Below are 24,564 nucleotides of genomic sequence, written 5' to 3' on the forward strand. Positions count from 1 at the left end.
TGGACCCTGAGAGCGTCATAGGCTATGTTGTGAGGCGAAATTTTAACCCCGCGCGTTCCAATTCACCAAACAATTTTGCCCCTATCTACATAATGGGGAAAAAGTGAAAGGAAAAGTGTTGGAGGCGTCGCAGCTACAGCCACAAAATTTTGCACAGTCACACGTCTGGACCCCGAGAGCGTCATAGGCTATGTTGTGAGGCGAAAATTTAACCCCGCACTTTCCAATTCACCAAACAATTTTGCCCCTATCTACATAATGGGGAAAAAGTGAAAGGAAAAGTGTTGGAGGCGTCGCAGCTACAGCCACAAAATTTTGCACAGTCACACGTCTGGACCCCGAGAGCGTCATAGGCTATGTTGTGAGGCGAAAATTTAACCCCGCGCGTTCCAATTCACCAAACAATTTTGCCCCTATCTACATAATGGGGAAAAAGTGAAAGGAAAAGTGTTGGAGGCGTCGCAGCTACAGCCACAAAATTTTGCACAGTCACACGTCTGGACCCCGAGAGCATCATAGGCTATGTTGTGAGGCGAAATTTTAACCCCGCGCTTTCCAATTCACCAAACAATTTTGACCCTATCTACATAATGGGGAAAAGTGAAAGGAAAAGTGTTGGAGGCAAATTGACAGCTGCTAGATGTGAACAAGGGGGACTTAAAGAATGAGAGCGATGGCGCCAAAGAGTATATACCGTACAATTGCTAAGGTGGGGCCACGACATGGGATACTCACCACACACGGGGATATGAACACACACACAAAATGCGCCACACACTACCACATGCTTGAACACATATACCACCCTCAGCACACATTTCACCACACATACACCATCCTCGCCACATAAAAGTCAAAACACAAAAGTCGCCGCTCAAAACTCGCCACGAGCAAAACTCGCCACATGCAAAAACTAGGCTCACGCAAGACTCGCCACAAGTGCAAAACTCACCTCACGGAAAACTCGCCACACGCAAAACTTGCACACGCGGAAAAATTGCCACATGCACAAAAGTTGCAACACATGCAAAAGTTGCCTCACACAAAAGTTGCACATACTCAAAAGGCACCACACATAAAACTCGCGACGCGCAAAACTCGCCATGCGCAAAACTTGCTGCACACAACTTGCTACACTAACCTATCACATGCAACTCGACACACAAAAAGTTGCTACACGCATGTTGCCACACAAAATTCATCTCACAAAAGTCGCTACATGCATGTCGCCACACACAACTCAACACACACAACTTGACAAACGAAACTCGCCCTAAAACACACACAAGTCTGGTATCCTTCAAAAATAAAAATCTGATTAATAAGCAGACAAACTACAAGAGCAACAAATGTACCATATAGGAAATACGGCAGCTGTTAGTCACAAGACCTGTCTATTATCTGTATGTGTGAGCTAATATATACTGCCAGGGGGGAGGGCATCCTGTTGGCTGGGGATTTATCAGGCTGCCAATTTAGCTTACAAATACTGAGGTAAAAATACTGAGCAAATAACGTGTGAACGAGGTCTAATACAGGAGGAGATGACACACAGGTATATACTATATACAGGGGAGATGACACACAGATATATACTATATACAGGAGAGATGACACACAGGTATATACTATATAGAGGAGGAGATGACATACAGGTATATACTATATACAGGAGGAGATGACACACGTATATACTATATACAGGAGGAGATGACACACAGGTATATACTATATACAGGAGCAGATGACCTACAGGTATATGCTATATATAGAAGATGACATACAGGTATATACTATATACAGGAGGAGATGACACACATATATATACTATATACAGGGGAGATGACACACGTATATAATATGTACAGGAGGAGATGACATATAGGTATATACCATATATAGAAGGAGATGACATACAGGTATATACTATATATAGGAGGAGATGACATACAGGTATATACTATATACAGGGGAGATGAGATACAAGTATATACTATATACAGGAGATGACATACAGGTGACAAACATGTATATACTGAGGTGAAAATGAGAGGTGTGAGGTGAAAATGAAAAGGTGTGAGTGCAAAATGAGAGGAGTGAGGGAAAATAGTGGAGTGATCGGAAAATGACAGATGTGAGGTCGAAATGACAAGTGTTAGGGGGGAATGAGAGGAGTGAGGGAGAAAATGAGAGGTGTGAGGGAGAAAATGAGAGATGTGAGGGGGAAAATGAAAGATGTGATTGGGAAAATGAGAGGCGTGATGGGAAAATAAGAAAAGTGAGGTGCTATAACTAACCACAGATATTTACTATGCCTAGGCAACGCCGGGCTCTTCAGCTAGTTATTAATAATAAAGTTGTTTGTACATTTATATATATTTGGACTTTTGACTGTTTTCTCTTTGGTTGGTTTGGTGTTTATTGTCACAGTCTGTCCATTATGGTCCTACCCTTGGTCCCATTTTATTTAAATATGAGTATACCCCATTTGGGTTGAATAATAATGTTGGTGACCTCTTTGCTTTCCACAATATCTCTCTGAGTAACTGCCATGAGCGGACAAGCCAAAAGACAGAAGCAGGTCAGGATACAAGCCAAGTCAAAACCAGGGGGCCAGCACACTAAATGGAAACACGGCGTCAAGACGGCAATAGGGGAAAACAGAGACATGAATTCAGACAGCAAATGCAGCAGGAAAAATCAGAGCAATTAGAGTCAGCTACAGCAGCACTAGGCAAAAACTATAACTCACCTCGCCTGCAGGATGCAACGGCGATAAATAGCCAATCTGAACCCAGACAGAGGCTGAGAAAGGTTAACTCTTGACATGACCAGAATTGGAAAAAGGGAAAACAGGACTCAAAACCCGGTCTAGATCATAACAACACGTCTGAGAATCAGCTCCTCACATACAGTATATACTATATGGAAGGGGTGAGGGGGAACGTCCCCCTCTTTTACTGCGGCATACAAAGCTAAGGTAAGACATGACCAGAATTCGAAAAAGGGAAAACAGGACTCAAAACCCCGTCTGGATCATAGCAACATGTCTAAGAATCAGCTCCTCACATACAGTATATACTATATACAGGGGGTGAGGGGGGAACGTCCCCCTCTTTTACTGCGGCATACAGAGCTAAGGTACTATAATCTTTCATTATTTCTATTGCACTGTCACATTATATTTATGACGTCAGCAGGATTTGTGTAGATATACAGAACACAGTCGAGCTAGGGATGCTATTAGCACTCAATTACTCTATTTTCTTTTTGTACTCTACCTCCCTGGTCATCTTTTTATGCTGTATATGACATCATATTATAATACTGTTTGCATAGTTATTCTCTAGCAGTTATGATGCCACTGAAATAGGTGTAATCTGCTTACCTCATTATTGCTGGGAGCAAACTAAAGGTACCGTCACACTAGACGATATCGCTAGCGATCCGTGACGTTGCAGCGTCCTCGCTAGCGATATCGTCCAGTGTGACAGGCAGCAGCGATCAGGCCCCTGCTGTGCTGTCGCTGGTCGGGGAAGAAAGTCCAGAACTTTATTTGGTCGCTGGACTCCCCGCAGACATCGCTGATTCAGCGATGTCTTCACTGGTAACCAGGGTAAACATCGGGTAACTAAGCACAGGGCCGCGCTTAGTAACCCGATGTTTAACCTGGTTACCATCCTAAAAGTAAAAAAACAAACAGTACATACTTACCTACAGCCGTCTGTCCTCCAGCGCTGTGCTCTGCACTCCTCCTGCACTGACTGTGAGCGTCGGTCAGCCGGAAAGCAGAGCGGTGACGTCACCGCTCTGCTTTCCGGCCGCTGTGCTCACACAGACAGTACAGGAGGAGTGCAGAGCACAGCGCTGGAGGACAGACGGCTGTAGGTAAGTATGTACTGTTTGTTTTTTTACTTTTAGGATGGTAACCAGGGTAAACATCGGGTTACTAAGCGCGGCCCTGCGCTTAGTTACCCGATGTTTACCCTGGTTACCGGCATCGTTGGTCGCTGGAGAGCGGTCTGTGTGACAGCTCTCCAGCGACCAAACAGCGACGCTGCAGCGATCCGGATCGTTGTCGGTATCGCTGCAGCGTCGCTAAGTGTGACGGTACCTTTAGATTTCTACCTCATTAGATGCCTGCTCTGTGAATCTTACTTTCTATTTTATTGGTTGGGTACATGTAGGAGTTCCCCATACTGGGTATCTTTGTGTATTGTGGATCCATGCCTAGTGGATCTGTGGATCTATTGTATTGTATTGTGGATCTGACTTTTAACAAGTTTTTAATTCTATGTAATATTTCAATAAACATTTAAGTTGTATATATGGATCTCTTCGTTTAAGCCTGTTTATTGCAGTTTGGCTATTTGTTGTTCTATAGCTATTAAAGTGCCATATTCTGGTGATTTGGACATTTTTTGAATTGTAATATACAGGGGGTGTGAGGATAAGGTGTATATTTTCGGTTTGACTGCTGTCTGTGAAAAAATAAGATGGTACCTGAGTGCTGACAAACCAATGTAATGCAATGGGGCAGTGGAGATGAGTGATTTTTTTTCATTGACTGAATCTGCATGTGAAAAATATTGAACACACGTATTGAACACAACAATTGATGCTTACTGGAAGTTCATAAGAAAAATGTGGCAAATATATGCACCAAACGTGTTAAACACCTGTTGTATAGGAGGAATTGGAAGACCATTTCAATATAAAAATCAAAGAAAAGAACCCGAACGTGAGGTCAGAATAAAGGGTTCTGGCTGTCCCCTGCTCCCTCTGTCTCGGTCTTGTGACTCAGCGTCATCAGTCACCTGACACGGGTGACGGTGACTTCTGGTTTTCGGTGGCACGCGTGCGTCAATAGTTCCCAGGTTCTCGCCTACACGTGTCTCCTCTCAACTATATAAACACCGGTTTGAAAGAGTCTGACAACCCCTGATGAAGGAGTAACTTCCAAAATGCGCGTCGGCGCGCCTGCCGCCCTATTTCACCACCGATATCCAGGGAATTGATTCTACTAGCCTGCATGTCCCTGCCTATTGTTATACGCTCTTGACCTATAATGGTCACAGCGATTAACCCTAATCACTACACTTAGTCTCTTTTGGCATTTATGTGATCATACCGTGATATCAAGCCACTTACATTAATATATTTTTTGTTTTAGCATTTGCCTCAGCACTTTGCACTTTACATTCTCCACTTTTTTGAGGTTTTCACCTTTTCATGTTATCTTCCTGATGAGGTGGTTTTTGGATGAACATATATATCCTATATTTTTTATCTTCACTTCTTTTATGCTATGTGTTATTAAGTGTGCAGGCAATTCATGTGTTTGTAGTACTATTTACCACGATTAATAAAGGTATTTTAAACGTAACTATTTTTTATTATTTTATTTATTCTGACCTCACGTTCGGGTTCTTTTTTTTTTTGTCTGAAAAATATTGCAGCGTGTGCACTAGTGTCTTGTGTAAATCAGATGAGACTCGCCCGATTATTCTGCATGTGTGGTGTTTTATTAACCCTTTAACAACTATAGGATTCGTAATTGAGAGGTGTCTTATTGACTCCTCTCCATTACAAAGCCGGGCTTAATGTCACCTTACAATAGGAAGGTGACATTAACCCCTTATTACCCCACTTGCCACCACTACAGGGCAAGTGGGAAGAACCTGGCAAAGCTCCAGAATTGGCTCATCTAATAGATGCGCCTTTTCTGGGCAGCTGCTGTTTTTAGGCTGGGGGGGCCCATGTCAATGGTCCCTTACCAGCCTGAGAATAGCAGCCCACACCTGTGAGTTTTGTCGGGTTGGTTTAAAAACATAAGGGGGACACCACATCGGGATTTTCATTCATTCATTCATTCTTCCGTGCTCGCCGGCAGAGCAGGGGACAATGGATGAAAAGCCGCGTTCAGCACCAGCCGCCGAGGAACAGCGGCTTACAGTAGCGCTGCTTCCCCCGCGGCCGGCTGTGCGCACGGAGGACAGTGTACAGTGTTCTCCGTGTGCTCGTGTGTGGCATGTTTTGCAGCCCATGTGCCCGGGTGAAAATGGACGTCTGCTTGTTTTGCACACAGACACACGGTCCGTCAAAACACGCTGACATGTGCATAGCCCCATTCATTTGAATGTGTCTACGTGTGTCAGTGTCTCCAGTACGTGAGAAAACTGTCACCACACGAGACACTGATGTGTGAAACCGTCTTAAGGCCACATTCCCACGACGAATTTTCCGTGTTTTACTCCATGTAGTTTTACAAAAATGCAAGTAACCTACTTTACATATTAGGGTTCATCTCCACTTGTGTGAGAAAAAAACGGTCCGATTTACGGACCGAAAAAACGGATGTAACGTCTGCGAGTGCCATGCGAGTGTCATGCGAGTGTCATGCGATTTTTTTATCGCAACATCCGTATGACATCCGTATTGCTGTCCGATTTTTACGCACGGGTCTCCTTTGAAAAGCCGGTAATTCAGCGCAGAGTACAGTAAAATCACACTGACAGGTTAGATGAGAGTAGATATATACACATAGAATAGGTATATATACATATATATATATATGTCAGGGAGACACCTATATATATATATATTTATATTTAATGCAGCGCGAGACAGCTTTAAAGCTGGTAATTCAATTACCGGCTTTTGCTTTCTCCTTCCTAAACCCGACATGATATGAGACCTGGTTTACATACAGTAAACCATCTCATATCACCATTTTTTTTGCATATTCCACACTACTAATGTCAGTAGTGTGTCTATGCAAAATTTGGCCGTTCTAGCTATTATATTTAAGGGTTAAATGGCGGAAAAAATTGGCGTGGGCTCCCGCGCAATTTTCTCCGCCAGAGTAGTAAAGCCAGTGACTGAGGGCAGATATTAATAGCCTGGAGAGGGTCCACGGTTATTGGCCTCCCCCCTGGCTAAAAATACCTGCCCCCAGCCACCCCAGAAAAGGCACATCTGGAAGATGCGCCTATTCTGGCACTTGGCCACTCTCTTCCCATTCCCGTGTAGCGGTGGGATATGGGATAATGAAGGGTTAATGCCACCTTGCTATTGTAAGGTGACATTAAGCCTAATTAATAATGGAGAGGCGTCAATTATGACACCTATCCATTATTAATCCAATTGAATGAAAGGGTTAAAAAAAACACACACACATTATTAAAAATTATTTTAATGAAATAAAAACAAAGGTTGTTGTAATATTTTATTTAACGCCCAATCGAATCACTGAAGACCCTCGTTCTGTAACCAAAAAAACCATAATAAACCAACAATATACATACCTTCCGCAGATCTGTAAAGTCCAACGATGTAAATCCTTCTGAAGGGGTTAAAACATTTTGCAGCCAGGAGTTCTGCTAATGCAACGCTACTCCTCGCTGCAAAACCCCAGGGAGTGAAGGTAAAGTAGGTCAATGACCTATATTTACCTGCATTTGCGGTGAGGCGCCCTCTGCTGGCTGTTCATAGATCGTGGGAGCTTTCCTTGAAAGCTCTGTCATGATCCCAATGGCAGGGGATCACTAAAGGACAAGCACAGATACAAACAAGCTCTAGGGCGATGGAACCTGAGCTGACCGCGACCCTGAACCTAACACACAAATAAAAGTAGCCGGGGAACGTGCCTACGATGATCCTAGACGTCTCGCTCCAGCCGAAGATCTAACTACCCCTATTAGAAGAAACACAGACCTCTCTTGCCTCCAGAGAAATACCCCACAGAAATAGCAGCCCCCCACATATAATGACGGTGAAATGAGAGGAAAGCACATACGCAGTATGAAAACAGTTTCAGCAAAATGAGGCCCGCTAAAGCTAGATAGCAGAGGATACAAAAGTGAACTGCGCGGTCAGCGAAAAACCCTTCAAAAAACCATCCTGAAATTACTTGAACTCATGTGCCAACTCATGGTACATGAGGAGCAATTTCAGCCCACTAGAGCAACCAGCAGCAGAGAATCACATATCTGCAGGCTGGACTAAAAACCAAATAAAGCAAAACACCAAAACAGGAAAATCCAAACTTAGCTTGACCAGAAGGTTCTAGGAGCAGGGAGCAGAGGTAACAAGACACACTGGATACATTGATAACCGGCGAGGAAATGCCAGCAAAGCCAGGTTAAATAGGAAACTCCCATATCCTGATGGAACAGGTGGAACCCAGAGACCCAGGAAAGACAAGTCACCCAGTACCATCAGTAACCACCAGAGGGAGCCCAAAAACAGAACTCACAACAGTACCCCCCCCTTGAGGAGGGGTCACCGAACCCTCACGAGAACCACCAGGGCGACCAGGATGAGCCCTATGAAAAGCGCGAACCAAATCATCAGCATGAACATCAGAGGCAACCACCCAAGAATTATCCTCCTGACCATAACCCTTCCACTTGACCAAATACTGGAGTTTCCGTCTGGAAACACGAGAATCCAAGATCTTCTCCACAACATACTCCAATTCTCCCTCCACCAGCACTGGAGCAGGAGGCTCAAGCGAAGGAACAACAGGTACCTCATACTTCCGCAACAACGACCGATGGAACACATTATGAGTAGCAAACGATGCCGGGAGATCCAAACGAAACGACACAGGGTTAAGAATTTCCAAGATCCTATAGGGACCGATGAACCGAGGCTTGAACTTAGGAGAAGAGACCTTCATAGGAACAAAACGAGAAGACAACCACACCAAGTCCCCAACAAGAAGTCGAGGACCCACGCGGCGACGGCGATTAGCAAACTGCTGAGCCTTCTCCTGGGACAACTTCAAATTGTCCACCACATGACTCCAAATCCGATGCAACCTATCCACCACCATGTCCACTCCAGGACAATCAGAAGGTTCCACCTGACCAGAGGAAAAACGAGGATGAAACCCCGAATTACAAAAGAAAGGAGAAACCAAGGTAGCAGAACTAGCCCGATTATTAAGGGCAAACTCGGCCAGCGGCAAAAAGGTAACCCAGTCATCCTGATCAGCAGAAACAAAACACCTTAAATAAGTTTCCAAGGTCTGATTAGTTCGTTCAGTCTGGCCATTCGTCTGAGGATGGAATGCAGACGAAAAGGACAAATCAATGCCCATCTTAGCACAGAACGTCCGCCAAAATCTAGACACAAACTGGGATCCCCTGTCAGAAACGATGTTCTCAGGAATCCCATGCAAACGAACCACGTTCTGAAAAAACAGAGGGACCAACTCAGAGGAGGAAGGTAACTTAGGCAAGGGGACCAGATGAACCATTTTAGAAAAGCGATCACACACAACCCAGATGACGGACATTTTTTGAGAGACAGGGAGATCCGAAATAAAGTCCATGGAAATGTGCGTCCAAGGCCTCTTTGGGATAGGCAAAGGTGACAACAATCCACTGGCCTGAGAACAGCAAGGCTTAGCCCGAGCACAAACCTCACAAGACTGCACAAAAGAACGCACATCCCTCGACAAGGAAGGCCACCAAAAAGACCTGGCCACCAAGTCTCTAGTACCAAATATTCCAGGATGACCTGCCAACGCAGAAGAATGGACCTCGGAGATGACTCTACTGGTCCAATTATCCGGAACAAACAGTCTCTCAGGCGGACAACGATCAGGTTTACCCGTCTGAAACTCCTGCAAAGCACGTCGCAAGTCTGGGGAGAGAGCAGACAAAATCACCCCATCCCTAAGGATACCAGTGGGTTCAGAATTTCCAAGGGAGTCAGGCACAAAACTCCTAGAAAGAGCATCCGCCTTCACATTCTTTGAACCTGGCAGGTATGAAACCACAAAATTGAAACGAGAGAAAAACAGTGACCAACGAGCCTGTCTAGGATTCAGACGCCTGGCAGACTCAAGGTAAATCAAATTTTTGTGATCAGTCAAGACCACCACACGATGTCTAGCACCCTCTAGCCAATGACGCCACTCCTCAAATGCCCACTTCATGGCCAAAAGTTCCCGATTACCAACATCATAATTCCGCTCAGCCGGCGAAAACTTTCTAGAAAAAAACGCGCATGGCTTCATCACTGAGCAATCGGAGCTTCTCTGTGACAAAACCGCCCCCGCTCCAATCTCGGAAGCATCAACCTCAACCTGAAAAGGGAGCGAAACATCTGGCTGACGCAACACAGGAGCAGAAGAAAACCGGCGCTTAAGTTCCTGAAAGGCCTCCACAGCCGCAGGAGACCAATCAGCAACATCAGCACCCTTCTTAGTCAAATCCGTCAAAGGCTTAACAACACTAGAAAAATTAGTTATAAAACGACGATAGAAATTAGCAAAGCCCAAGAACTTCTGTAGACTCTTAAGAGATGTAGGCTGCGTCCAGTCACAAATAGCCTGAACCTTGACGGGATCCATCTCAATAGTAGAAGGGGAAAAAATATACCCCAAGAAAGAAATCTTCTGGACTCCAAAGAGACACTTTGAGCCTTTTACAAACAAGGAATTGGCCCGCAGGACCTGAAACACCTTCCTGACCTGCTGAACATGAGACTCCCAGTCATCAGAAAAAACCAAAATATCATCCAAATACACAATCATAAATTTATCCAGATATTCATGGAAAATATCGTGCATAAAGGACTGGAAGACTGAAGGAGCATTAGAAAGTCCGAAAGGCATTACCAAATACTCAAAATGGCCCTCAGGCGTATTAAATGCGGTTTTCCACTCATCACCTTGCTTTATTCGTATAAGATTATACGCACCCCGAAGATCAATCTTAGTGAACCATTTAGCCCCCTTAATGCGAGCAAACAAATCAGTCAACAATGGCAAAGGATACTGATATTTTACGGTAATCTTATTCAAAAGACGATAATCTATACAAGGCCTCAAGGAACCATCTTTTTTGGCCACGAAAAAAAAACCTGCTCCCAAAGGGGACAAAGATGGACGGATATGTCCCTTTTCCAAGGACTCCTTAACATAATCCCGCATAGCAGTATGCTCTGGCACTGACAGATTGAACAAACGACCTTTAGGAAATTTACTGCCTGGAATTAAATTTATAGCACAATCGCAATCCCTGTGAGGAGGAAGCGAACTGAGCTTAGGCTCCTCAAAAACATCCCGATAATCAGACAAAAACACAGGAATCTCAGAAGGAGTAGATGAAGCGATAGAAATTGGAGGTGCATCATCATGAACCCCCTGACAACCCCAGCTTAACACAGACATTGATTTCCAGTCAAGGACTGGATTATGAGTTTGTAACCATGGCAGACCAAGCACTAGGACATCATGCAAATTATACAGTACCAGGAAGCGAATCACCTCCTGATGAACGGGAGTCATACGCATGGTCACTTGTGTCCAGTACTGAGGTTTATTCATAGCCAAAGGTGTAGAGTCAATTCCCTTCAAAGGAATAGGGACTTCCAGAGGCTCCAGACTAAACCCACAGCGATTGGCAAATGACCAATCCATAAGACTCAGGGCAGCGCCTGAATCCACATAGGCATCGACGGAAATGGATGATAATGAACAAATCAGAGTCACAGACAGAATGAACTTAGACTGTAAAGTACTAATGGCAACAGACTTATCAACCTTTTTTGTGCGTTTAGAGCATGCTGATATTACATGAGCTGAATCACCACAATAAAAGCACAACCCTTTTTTCCGCCTATACTTTTGCCGTTCACTTCTGGACTGAATTCTATCACATTGCATTATCTCAGGTGACGGTTCAGACGACACCGCCAAATGATGCACAGGTTTGCGCTCCCGTAAACGCCGATCAATCTGAATAGCCATAGTCATAGACTCATTCAGACCAGTAGGCGCAGGGAACCCCACCATAACATCTTTAATGGCCTCAGAAAGGCCATCTCTGAACTTTGCAGCCAGAGCGCACTCATTCCACTGAGTAAGCACCGACCACTTCCGAAATTTTTGACAATAAATTTCTGCTTCATCTTGCCCCTGAGAGAGGGCCAACAAAGCTTTTTCAGCCTGAATCTCTTGGTTAGGTTCCTCATAGAGCAAACCCAATGCCAGAAAAAACGCATCCGCATTAAGCAACGCAGGGTCCCCTGGTGCCAATGCAAATGCCCAATCCTCAGGGTCACCCTGCAGGAAAGATATAATAATCTTGACTTGCTGAGCAGGGTCTCCCGAGGAGCGAGATTTCAAAGAAAGAAACAACTTGCAATTGTTCCTAAAATTCAGAAAACGAGATCTATCTCCAGAAAAAAACTCTGGGACAGGAATTCTAGGTTCAGACATAGGAGCATGTACAACAAAATCCTGTATATTTTGAACCTTAGCGGCAAGATTATTCAGGCTGGAAGCCAAACTCTGGACGTCCATGATAAACAGCTGAGATCAGAGCCATTCAAAGATTAAGAGGAGGAGGAAGTAGCCAGGCTGCAATAAGGCTAGGCAGCAAACTCTGAGGGAAAGAGGGAAAAAAAAAAAAAACTTCCTCAGACTACTTATCCTCCTACTTCAGCCAATACAATTAACACTTTGTGGGCCGGTTATACTGTCATGATCCCAATGGCAGGGGATCACTAAAGGACAAGCACAGATACAAACAAGCTCTAGGGCGATGGAACCTGAGCTGACCGCGACCCTGAACCTAACACACAAATAAAAGTAGCCGGGGAACGTGCCTACGATGATCCTAGACGTCTCGCTCCAGCCGAAGATCTAACTACCCCTATTAGAAGAAACACAGACCTCTCTTGCCTCCAGAGAAATACCCCACAGAAATAGCAGCCCCCCACATATAATGACGGTGAAATGAGAGGAAAGCACATACGCAGTATGAAAACAGTTTCAGCAAAATGAGGCCCGCTAAAGCTAGATAGCAGAGGATACAAAAGTGAACTGCGCGGTCAGCGAAAAACCCTTCAAAAAACCATCCTGAAATTACTTGAACTCATGTGCCAACTCATGGTACATGAGGAGCAATTTCACCCACTAGAGCAACCAGCAGCAGAGAATCACATATCTGCAGGCTGGACTAAAAACCAAATAAAGCAAAACACCAAAACAGGAAAATCCAAACTTAGCTTGACCAGAAGGTTCTAGGAGCAGGGAGCAGAGGTAACAAGACACACTGGATACATTGATAACCGGCGAGGAAATGCCAGCAAAGCCAGGTTAAATAGGAAACTCGAGAAACCTACAAGCGAACAGGAGTAAACTCTCATGTATAAATATAGAAAAGTAAATAAAGCCCTGAGTCTCAGAATAATAATATCAAAAAGTTAAATTTTATTTAGACAAGGCTCATAATAAATACAAAACGTGGCTAAAAGCCTAAATACACAAAACAAGACACGAGAGCAAGGAGAAACCACATAAAGATAACTAACTGCCCAAAGAGGTATGCCCCTAAATGTTGGTGTTTATGAGAGGACAAAGGATGGGTGAATTAGGCATCCCACCACAAAAGGGCCAATATATAGGGAGCCAGCGTATGCTAACATTCCAACCCATACACTCAATATATAGCCACTCATACAACCAAACATAACATTGATGGTCCCCTGAGGAAGCCAACTTCGCGAAACGCGCGTTGGGGCCCTTCCTGCTGCCTGTCGAGGTTCCCCTTTCCCACATGGGTAAGCTACTGTTATGTTTGGTTGTATGAGTGGCTATATATTGAGTGTATGGGTTGGAATGTTAGCATACGCTGGCTCCCTATATATTGGCCCTTTTGTGGTGGGATGCCTAATTCACCCATCCTTTGTCCTCTCATAAACACCAACATTTAGGGGCATACCTCTTTGGGCAGTTAGTTATCTTTATGTGGTTTCTCCTTGCTCTCGTGTCTTGTTTTGTGTATTTAGGCTTTTAGCCACGTTTTGTATTTATTATGAGCCTTGTCTAAATAAAATTTAACTTTTTGATATTATTATTCTGAGACTCAGGGCTTTATTTACTTTTCTATATTTATACATGAGAGTTTACTCCTGTTCGCTTGTAGGTTTCTCTTATATCTTGTGGAGTTGCGGTTGCGCTCTCATAGTTTGGTCCTGCATGTTTAGGACCACACATTCTTGTATGTGTATCCAGTATGTCAGTTTTTGTTAAACCCTTAAATAGGAAACTCCCATATCCTGATGGAACAGGTGGAACCCAGAGACCCAGGAAAGACAAGTCACCCAGTACCATCAGTAACCACCAGAGGGAGCCCAAAAACAGAACTCACAACAAAGCTCCCAGGCTTTCTAGGAAAGTTCCCACGCCAATTTTTTCCGCCAATTAACCCTTTATTTTAATATCTAGAACACCGAAATTTTGCATATACACACTACTAACATTAGTAGTGTGGAATATGCAAAAAAAATGGTGATATGAGATGGTTTACTGTATGTAACCATATCTCATATCATGTCGGGTTTAGGAAGGAGAAAGCAAAAGCCGGTAATTGAATTACCGGCTTTCTGCTATCTCGCGCTGTTTGAAGTAATAATATATATACATATATGTGTCTCAATGACATATATATATATATATATATATATATATATATATACCTATTCTATGTGTACACATTTATTCTACCTATTCTACTGTAAGCTGTCAGTGTGATTTTACTGTACACCGCACTGTTGCCGGCTTTTCTCTCTAACAGCGCTGCGTATTCCTCGCAAGTCACACTGCTGGTCCGTGTGTAATCCGTATTTTTGGGGCTTCCATAGACTTTCATTGGCGTTTTATTTGCGCAATACGGTGACAAACGCAGCATGCTGCAATTTTCTACGGCCGTAGAAAGCCGTATAATACTGATCAGTAAAATACGGCAGATAGGAGCAGGGGCATAGAGAATAATTGTGCCGTATGTTATGCAAGTTTTACGGACGTAGTTTCTGCGCTCTTACATCCGTAAAACTCGCTAGTGTGAGGCCGACCTAATACTCCTGGAAGCAGAGAAATATACACGTGTCACGCTGCTGCAATGCAGGTAGGTGCAGGCTCCACTAGATGGCAGTAGAGTGGAAGCAGGACTGCACCTAAACAGAGCCGGCCTGCAGTGCAGCAGTGAGGCTACCACAGGTGGCAGCAGAATAGTCAAAACAAGCCGGTCAAATCCTAGACTGTAGCGCAGTACCAAAGGAATAAGCAAACTCATGGTCAGAGACAAGCCAGTGAGTCAGTAACGGTCATGAGCGGATAAGCCAAAAGACAGAAGCAGGTCAGGATACAAGCCAAGTCAAAACCAGGGGGGCAGCACACTAAAGGGAAACACGGCGTCAAGATGGCAATAGGGAGGGGACAGGTTGTGAATGGCTTTGTAGATCAGTGTTAGTAGTTTGAACTGGATTCGTTGGGGAATTGTGAGCCAGTGGAGGGATTTGCAGAGGGGAGAAGCAGGGGAGTAGCGAGGAGAGAGGTGGATTAGCCGGGCAGCTGAGTTGAGGACAGACTGGAGTGGTGCAAAAGAGTTAGCTGGGAGGCCACAGAGGAGGGTGTTGCAGTAATCGAGGCGGGAGATGATAAGAGCAAGCACAAGAGTTTTGGTAGATTGTGGGCTGAGGAAGGAACGGATTCTGGCAATATTTTTGAGTTGGAGGCGACAGGAGGTGGCAAGAGCTTGGACGTGAGGTTTGAAGGACAGGGCAGAGTCGAGAGTTACCCCGATGCAGTGGATTTCAGGTGCGGGAGAGAGCGTGATGCCGTTTACCATAATAGATAGATCAGGTAGGGGGATACATGAGGTGGGGAAAAGATGATGAATTCGGTTTTGTCTACATTGTGTTTAAGGAAGCGAGAGGTGAAGAAGGAGGATACACTACACTTAGTCTCTTTTGGCATTTATGTGATCAAACCGTTTTTTGTTTTAGCATTTGCCTCAGCACTTTGCACTTTACATTCTCCACTTTTTTGAGGTTTTCACCTTTTCATGATTTTTTATATATTTCTTCTGCTTACACCGGTTAACACACATCACCTTTTTCACTTTTTTTTTGCCATTTTGCTGCTATACTATAGCATTTCTCTAGGCAGGTGTACTCTGGGGCTTGTATTTACACCTACCTTTTATCCTATTGTTATATGTTATCTTCCTGATGAGGTGCTTTATTGATGAACATATATATCCTATATTTTTTATCTCCAATTCTTTTATGCTATGTGTTATTAGGTGTGCAGGCAATTCATGTGTTTGTAGTACTATTTACCACGATTAATAAAGGTATTTTAAATTTAACTATTTTTTATTATTTTATTTATTCTGACCTCACGTTTGGGTTCTTTTTTTTGTCTGAAAAATATTGCAGCGTGTGCACTAGTGTCTTGTGTAAATCAGATGAGACTCGCCCGATTATTCTGCATGTGTGGTGTTTTATTAACTATAGGATTCGTAATTGAGAGGTGTCTTTATTGACTCCTCTCCATTACAAAGCCGGGCTTAATGTCACCTTACAATAGGAAGGTGACATTAACCCCTTATTACCCCACTTGCCACCACTACAGGGCAAGTGGGAAGAACCTGGCAAAGCTCCAGAATTGGCTCATCTAATAGATGCGCCTTTTCTGGGCGGCTGCTGTTTTTAGGCTGGGGGGGCCCATGTCAATGGTCCCTTACCAGCCTGAGAATAGCAGCCCACACCTGTGAGTTTTGTCGGGTTGGTTTAAAAACATAAGGGGGACCCCACATCGGGATTTTCATTCATTCATTCATTCATTCTTCCGTGCTCGCCGGCAGAGCAGGGGACAATGGATGAAAAGCCGCGTTCAGCACCAGCCGCCGAGGAACAGCGGCTTACAGTAGCGCTGCTTCCCCCGCGGCCGGCTGTGCGCACGGAGGACAGTGTACAGTGTTCTCCGTGTGCTCGTGTGTGGCACGTTTTGCAGCCCGTGTGCCCGGGTGAAAACGGACGTCTGCTTGTTTTGCACACAAACACACGGTCCGTCAAAGCACGCTGACATGTGCATAGCCCCATTCATTTGAATGGGTCTACGTGTGTCAGTGTCCCCGGTACGTGAGAAAACTGTCACCACACGTACCGGAGCCACTGACGTGTGAAACCGTCTTAAGGCCACATTCCCATGACGAGTTCTCCGTGTTTTACTCCATGTAGTTTTACAAAAATGCAAGTAACCTACTTTCCATAATAGGGGCAGAAAATCTGCAACATGAAAATGCCCCAAAAGCTCATAATTATCCTGCAGACGCCATTGAAACGGTCTACAAACCGCTCAGAGGCCACAGGCCACGTGCACACGGTCAGTATTTGGCGAGTTTTTTACCTCAGTATTTGTAGCCATTCTCAGCAGTGGGTAATAACCCAGAAGCGGTGACGGGTTTCTATTATACTTTTCCTCTCCTGGTTACAAATACTGAGGTAAAAACTGACCAAATACTGAAGGTGTGAACGAGGCCTTAATGTTTTAAAACCAATCTGACACATTTTGTAAAGAAAAATTAAAACAAAACAAAAATCTCTCCTCAGACAGCCGGCCTCCTATATGACAGCATGAGCAGCAGTGTCAGGGAGCTTGTGGGCAGCACGGCACGTGTTTGCGGGGACAACGCCGCAGCCACAGCCGCACTGTCTGTACAGGGCTCCGCTCCACAATGCACAGCCCGGCATCTGCCATCTGCCTCCCCGGGTGCCAGCGCTGGGGCTCGGGTCACGTGCTGCCGGCAGAAGGGGCGGAGCCTCCGCAGACAAGGCGAGAGGAGCCGGCCAGCGGAGGGACGGGCAGCACTGTGGGAAGGCAGCACCAGGGACGGCGCCGCCGGGAATGTGACGGTAAGTGAGCGGAGCCTAGCCCGTGCCATCTGTCCACACAGCCGGCATCACCCAGGACACTGCACGGCGCATCCCCGGAGATGTGGGCAGCGCAGGACGGCCGGGCTGTTATCTGCAGGAAGCAGCTGTGTGGAGGACAGTGATGATGAGGAGGAGGGTCTGCAGTCCGGCTGTGGGGGGCTGCGTGTTTATCCCAGGCTGGGATTGCGACATGTGTGACCCAGGGTGCTGAAATAAGACACAAGCTGGCAGGAGGCGCAGGGAAGCCGGCAACTGCTGCACGGGATGCGGGCACAGCTGTGTGTAACACTGTGGGGCAGTCACTGACATCAGGAGCCACAGGAGCCCCTGTGTGAGAACATTAGTGGCCCTACAGCCCAACATTGTGTGACCCAGGGTGCTGAAATAAGACACAAGCTGGCAGGAGGAGCAGGGAAGCCGGCAACTGCTGCACGGGATGCGGGCACAGCTGTGTGTAACACTGTGGGGCAGTCACTGACATCAGGGGCCACAGGAGCCCCTGTGTGAGAACATTAGTGGCCCTACAGCCCAACATTGTGTGACCCAGGGTGCTGAAATAAGACACAAGCTGGCAGGAGGCGCAGGGAAGCCGGCAACTGCTGCACGGGATGCGGGCACAGCTGTGTGTAACACTGTGGGGCAGTCACTGACATCAGGGGGCCACAGGAGCCCCTGTGTGAGAACATTAGTGGCCCTACAGCCCAACATTGTGTGACCCAGGGTGCTGAAATAAGACACAAGCTGGCAGGAGGCGCAGGGAAGCCGGCAACTGCTGCACGGGATGCGGGCACAGCTGTGTGTAACACTGTGGGGCAGTCACTGACATCAGGGGGCCACAGGAGCCCCTGTATGAGAACATTAGTGGCCCTACAGCCCAACATTGTGTGACCCAGGGTGCTGAAATAAGACACAAGCTGGCAGGAGGCGCAGGGAAGCCGGCAACTGCTGCACGGGATGCGGGCACAGCTGTGTGTAACACTGTGGGGCAGTCACTGACATCAGGAGCCACAGGAGCCCCTGTGTGAGAACATTAGTGGCCCTACAGCCCAACATTGTGTGACCCAGGGTGCTGAAATAAGACACAAGCTGGCAGGAGGAGCAGGGAAGCCGGCAACTGCTGCACGGGATGCGGGCACAGCTGTGTGTAACACTGTGGGGCAGTCACTGACATCAGGAGCCACAGGAGGCCCTGTGTGAGAACATTAGTGGCCCTACAGCCCAACATTGTGTGACCCAGGGTGCTGAAATAAGACACAAGCTGGCAGGAGGCGCAGGGAAGCCGGCAACTGCTGCACGGGATGCGGGCACAGCTGTGTGTAACACTGTGGGGCAGTCACTGACATCAGGAGCCACAGGAGCCCCTGTGTGAGAACATTAGTGGCCCTACAGCCCAACATTGTGTGACCCAGGGTGCTGAAATAAGACACAAGCTGGCAGGAAGCGCAGGGAAGCCGGCAACTGCTGCACGGGATGCGGGCACAGCTGTGTGTAACACTGTGGGGCAGTCACTGACATCAGGGGCCACAGGAGCCCCTGTGTGAGAACATTAGTGGCCCTACAGCCCAACATTGTGTGACCCAGGGTGCTGAAATAAGACACAAGCTGGCAGGAGGAGCAGGGAAGCCGGCAACTGCTGCACGGGATGCGGGCACAGCTGTGTGTAACACTGTGGGGCAGTCACTGACATCAGGGGCCACAGGAGCCCCTGTATGAGAACATTAGTGGCCCTACAGCCCAACATTGTGTGACCCAGGGTGCTGAAATAAGACACAAGCTGGCAGGAGGCGCAGGGAAGCCGGCAACTGCTGCACGGGATGCGGGCACAGCTGTGTGTAACACTGTGGGGCAGTCACTGACATCAGGGGGCCACAGGAGCCCCTGTGTGAGAACATTAGTGGCCCTACAGCCCAACATTGTGTGACCCAGGGTGCTGAAATAAGACACAAGCTGGCAGGAGGCGCAGGGAAGCCGGCAACTGCTGCACGGGATGCGGGCACAGCTGTGTGTAACACTGTGGGGCAGTCACTGACATCAGGGGCCACAGGAGCCCCTGTATGAGAACATTAGTGGCCCTACAGCCCAACATTGTGTGACCCAGGGTGCTGAAATAAGACACAAGCTGGCAGGAGGCGCAGGGAAGCCGGCAACTGCTGCACGGGATGCGGGCACAGCTGTGTGTAACACTGTGGGGCAGTCACTGACATCAGGGGGCCACAGGAGCCCCTGTGTGAGAACATTAGTGGCCCTACAGCCCAACATTGTGTGACCCAGGGTGCTGAAATAAGACACAAGCTGGCAGGAGGCGCAGGGAAGCCGGCAACTGCTGCACGGGATGCGGGCACAGCTGTGTGTAACACTGTGGGGCAGTCACTGACATCAGGAGCCACAGGAGCCCCTGTATGAGAACATTAGTGGCCCTACAGCCCAACATTGTGTGACCCAGGGTGCTGAAATAAGACACAAGCTGGCAGGAGGCGCAGGGAAGCCGGCAACTGCTGCACGGGATGCGGGCACAGCTGTGTGTAACACTGTGGGGCAGTCACTGACATCAGGGGGCCACAGGAGCCCCTGTGTGAGAACATTAGTGGCCCTACAGCCCAACATTGTGTGACCCAGGGTGCTGAAATAAGACACAAGCTGGCAGGAGGCGCAGGGAAGCCGGCAACTGCTGCACGGGATGCGGGCACAGCTGTGTGTAACACTGTGGGGCAGTCACTGACATCAGGGGGCCACAGGAGCCCCTGTATGAGAACATTAGTGGCCCTACAGCCCAACATTGTGTGACCCAGGGTGCTGAAATAAGACACAAGCTGGCAGGAGGAGCAGGGAAGCCGGCAACTGCTGCACGGGATGCGGGCACAGCTGTGTGTAACACTGTGGGGCAGTCACTGACATCAGGGGCCACAGGAGCCCCTGTATGAGAACATTAGTGGCCCTACAGCCCAACATTGTGTGACCCAGGGTGCTGAAATAAGACACAAGCTGGCAGGAGGAGCAGGGAAGCCGGCAACTGCTGCACGGGATGCGGGCACAGCTGTGTGTAACACTGTGGGGCAGTCACTGACATCAGGGGGCCACAGGAGCCCCTGTGTGAGAACATTAGTGGCCCTACAGCCCAACATTGTGTGACCCAGGGTGCTGAAATAAGACACAAGCTGGCAGGAGGAGCAGGGAAGCCGGCAACTGCTGCACGGGATGCGGGCACAGCTGTGTGTAACACTGTGGGGCAGTCACTGACATCAGGGGGCCACAGGAGCCCCTGTGTGAGAACATTAGTGGCCCTACAGCCCAACATTGTGTGACCCAGGGTGCTGAAATAAGACACAAGCTGGCAGGAGGCGCAGGGAAGCCGGCAACTGCTGCACGGGATGCGGGCACAGCTGTGTGTAACACTGTGGGGCAGTCACTGACATCAGGGGCCACAGGAACCCCTGTGTGAGAACATTAGTGGCCCTACAGCCCAACATTGTGTGACCCAGGGTGCTGAAATAAGACACAAGCTGGCAGGAGGAGCAGGGAAGCCGGCAACTGCTGCACGGGATGCGGGCACAGCTGTGTGTAACACTGTGGGGCAGTCACTGACATCAGGAGCCACAGGAGGCCCTGTGTGAGAACATTAGTGGCCCTACAGCCCAACATTGTGTGACCCAGGGTGCTGAAATAAGACACAAGCTGGCAGGAAGCGCAGGGAAGCCAGCTACTGCTGCACGGGATGCGGGCACAGCTGTGTGTAACACTGTGGGGCAGTCACTGACATCAGGGGGCCACAGGAGCCCCTGTGTGAGAACATTAGTGGCCCTACAGCCCAACATTGTGTGACCCAGGGTGCTGAAATAAGACACAAGCTGGCAGGAGGAGCAGGGAAGCCGGCAACTGCTGCACGGGATGCGGGCACAGCTGTGTGTAACACTGTGGGGCAGTCACTGACATCAGGAGCCACAGGAGCCCCTGTGTGAGAACATTAGTGGCCCTACAGCCCAACATTGTGTGACCCAGGGTGCTGAAATAAGACACAAGCTGGCAGGAAGCGCAGGGAAGCCGGCAACTGCTGCACGGGATGCGGGCACAGCTGTGTGTAACACTGTGGGGCAGTCACTGACATCAGGGGCCACAGGAACCCCTGTGTGAGAACATTAGTGGCCCTACAGCCCAACATTGTGTGACCCAGGGTGCTGAAATAAGACACAAGCTGGCAGGAGGAGCAGGGAAGCCGGCAACTGCTGCACGGGATGCGGGCACAGCTGTGTGTAACACTGTGGGGCAGTCACTGACATCAGGGGGCCACAGGAGCCCCTGTGTGAGAACATTAGTGGCCCTACAGCCCAACATTGTGTGACCCAGGGTGCTGAAATAAGACACAAGCTGGCAGGAGGCGCAGGGAAGCCGGCAACTGCTGCACGGGATGCGGGCACAGCTGTGTGTAACACTGTGGGGCAGTCACTGACATCAGGGGGCCACAGGAGCCCCTGTGTGAGAACATTAGTGGCCCTACAGCCCAACATTGTGTGACCCAGGGTGCTGAAATAAGACACAAGCTGGCAGGAGGCGCAGGGAAGCCGGCAACTGCTGCACAGGATGCGGGCACAGCTGTGTGTAACACTGTGGGGCAGTCACTGACATCAGGAGCCACAGGAGCCCCTGTATGAGAACATTAGTGGCCCTACAGCCCAACATTGTGTGACCCAGGGTGCTGAAATAAGACACAAGCTGGCAGGAGGCGCAGGGAAGCCGGCAACTGCTGCACAGGATGCGGGCACAGCTGTGTGTAACACTGTGGGGCAGTCACTGACATCAGGGGGCCACAGGAGCCCCTGTGTGAGAACATTAGTGGCCCTACAGCCCAACATTGTGTCTGACAGATGCTGCTGGGGTGATGGTGGTTCGTCTGGTCGTACAGAACCAGGTAATGCTGGTGATAGGCGTCCGTACACACAGTAAAAAACATATGAAAAAAACAGAGCTTTTAAATTCCAAAACATAACCAAAAATGCTACAAAAAATAATAAGTAAACTAGTGTAAGGCAAGAAAGGGGTGTATAAAAATGTATAACTTTATTATAGTACAAATATTAAAGCGAAACACACAAGTACAAAACATAAAAACAAAACAAATAAGCAGCAGCGAAACGCGCGTTGGGGTATCTGTGCGGAGGGTCACGGCATCCACGGGTAAGATATGCCTATCATTTCATCCCTATGTACTTTTGGCGTTGCACTGTCAGCTTTATTATAATGTGGCCGGGTTATTACATGTTACTTCCCACTCACATCCTGGTCTGTTTTTGCCTGTGATATGTGGCGTACTCTATCCCCATTTATCTTAGTGGATTTCCATTAGGTTGCTCTGTCCTCCATACATGCCATGTGATATGACATTCTGCCTTTATATTTATTGTGCATTTTTTGGTATGTAGACTTATCATATATTTGTGAGCGCCTCTGTTTTATTGGATTGCCGGCCCCTGCCAGTTTGTATCATCATTCTGTAGACCTGTCCAGTTTTTTTTTTTTTTGTTTTGTTTTTATGTTTTGTACTTGTGTGTTTGGCTTTATTATTTGTACTATAATAAAGTTATACATTTTTATACACCCCTTTCTTGCCTTACACTAGTTTATTTATTATTTTTTTGTAGCAGTTTTGGTTATGTTTTGGAATTTAAAAGCTCTGTTTTTTTTTCATATGTTTTCTATAGTTCTAGTGGAGTTTTCCTCTAAATATGGTCATACTATATCAGTTCTGGTATGTTATCATAGTCCGTACACACAGTGCATCTCCGCTTGCTGCATAGACCAAGTGTAGATTCTTGCACTTTACTATTTTTATCAGTATGTTTTTTTAAAGGCATAAACCTGCACGTCATCTGTGAGTCTCAGGAGAAGACCTTTAGGCCGGAGTCACACATGCGAGAAACACGTCCGTGTCTCGCATGTGAAATCCAAGCTCTGTCGCGGGCACTCCAGAGCGGAGCGTGCGGCTCCATGTGTTGCTATGCGGCCGTATGCTTCGCTCCACAATGTCCACGCCAGAGCTTGCATTTCACATGCGAGACACGGACGTGTTTCTCGCATGTGTGATCCTGGCCTTACTGGGGATGCCGGTTATAAAACTAAACCTTACATTGATGTAAACTTAGCCTGAGTTAAAATTTTCGGATAGTGCTTGTAAATACAAACAAGCAATTTACCGCTTATTACAATTTGTATCCGTTCTTCAGATAGTAATGTAATTAAAATATATATTGGTGACCAACCACTGCTGCAAAACATCAGGAGATGGGCAGTGCGCAGTGTTTCCAAGCTCTTTTCTATTCAGCTTGTGAGCACGGTTTTCAGGCTGGCCAGGATCACATTAGAGATGTGTGTGCCCTCCTACTCCTGGCCAGCAGCGGTGGTCGGTCTCTGAGGCAACGAGCTGTAAACAGAAGAAAAGTGTTAATTTCTCAAGAAAGGCTGCAAATGTTAATAATCTGTATACCGTAAACGTGCTTCTATCTAACAGAATCCCCCCTCTGACTTCTATTTGGTGTCCCGACCTCCACAGATAGTGTAAGAGCCGCACAAGGTAAGACGCGGTCTGGTCCTGAAACCAGGGCTTGTTATGGAGAGGACCAGATGTAGTTTTATTATCTGTTGTCCTGATCAATAGCAGTGAGCACACAGGAACATGACATCATTCTCTCCTTCACAAAGGACGGAGCGTGGTACAAGGCAGAGGACATGGCCCACCTCCGCTCCTGTGTGCGCCCTAATATCGGCCCCTCGTATCCCGGGAAGCTGGGACTCTTGTCATCTCCGTGTTACATTAGACTCTGCCTGATC

The 24,564-nt window shown here is 47.3% G+C and overlaps 1 protein-coding gene across 4 annotated transcripts in view; it reads left to right on the plus strand.

The window, feature by feature from the left end:
• SLC7A6 (solute carrier family 7 member 6) overlaps positions 1–24,564 on the plus strand; it is a 148,218-nt gene that overhangs the window by 41,169 nt on the left and 82,485 nt on the right. For 2 of the 4 annotated variants that reach the window (XR_011315345.1, XM_069740316.1), the window contains exon 1: positions 17,621–17,724. The exons of 1 other annotated variant lie outside the window; for it this stretch is intronic. The gene's annotated coding sequence lies outside the window, so the exon portion shown is untranslated. Of the gene's footprint in view, positions 1–17,620; positions 17,725–24,564 lie in introns of those variants that run through there. One more of the 4 variants, XM_069740317.1, reaches the window with a different exon arrangement.

The sequence above is a fragment of the Ranitomeya imitator genome, chromosome 9, assembly GCF_032444005.1.
Source record: "Ranitomeya imitator isolate aRanImi1 chromosome 9, aRanImi1.pri, whole genome shotgun sequence".
Lineage (NCBI taxonomy): Eukaryota > Metazoa > Chordata > Amphibia > Anura > Dendrobatidae > Ranitomeya > Ranitomeya imitator.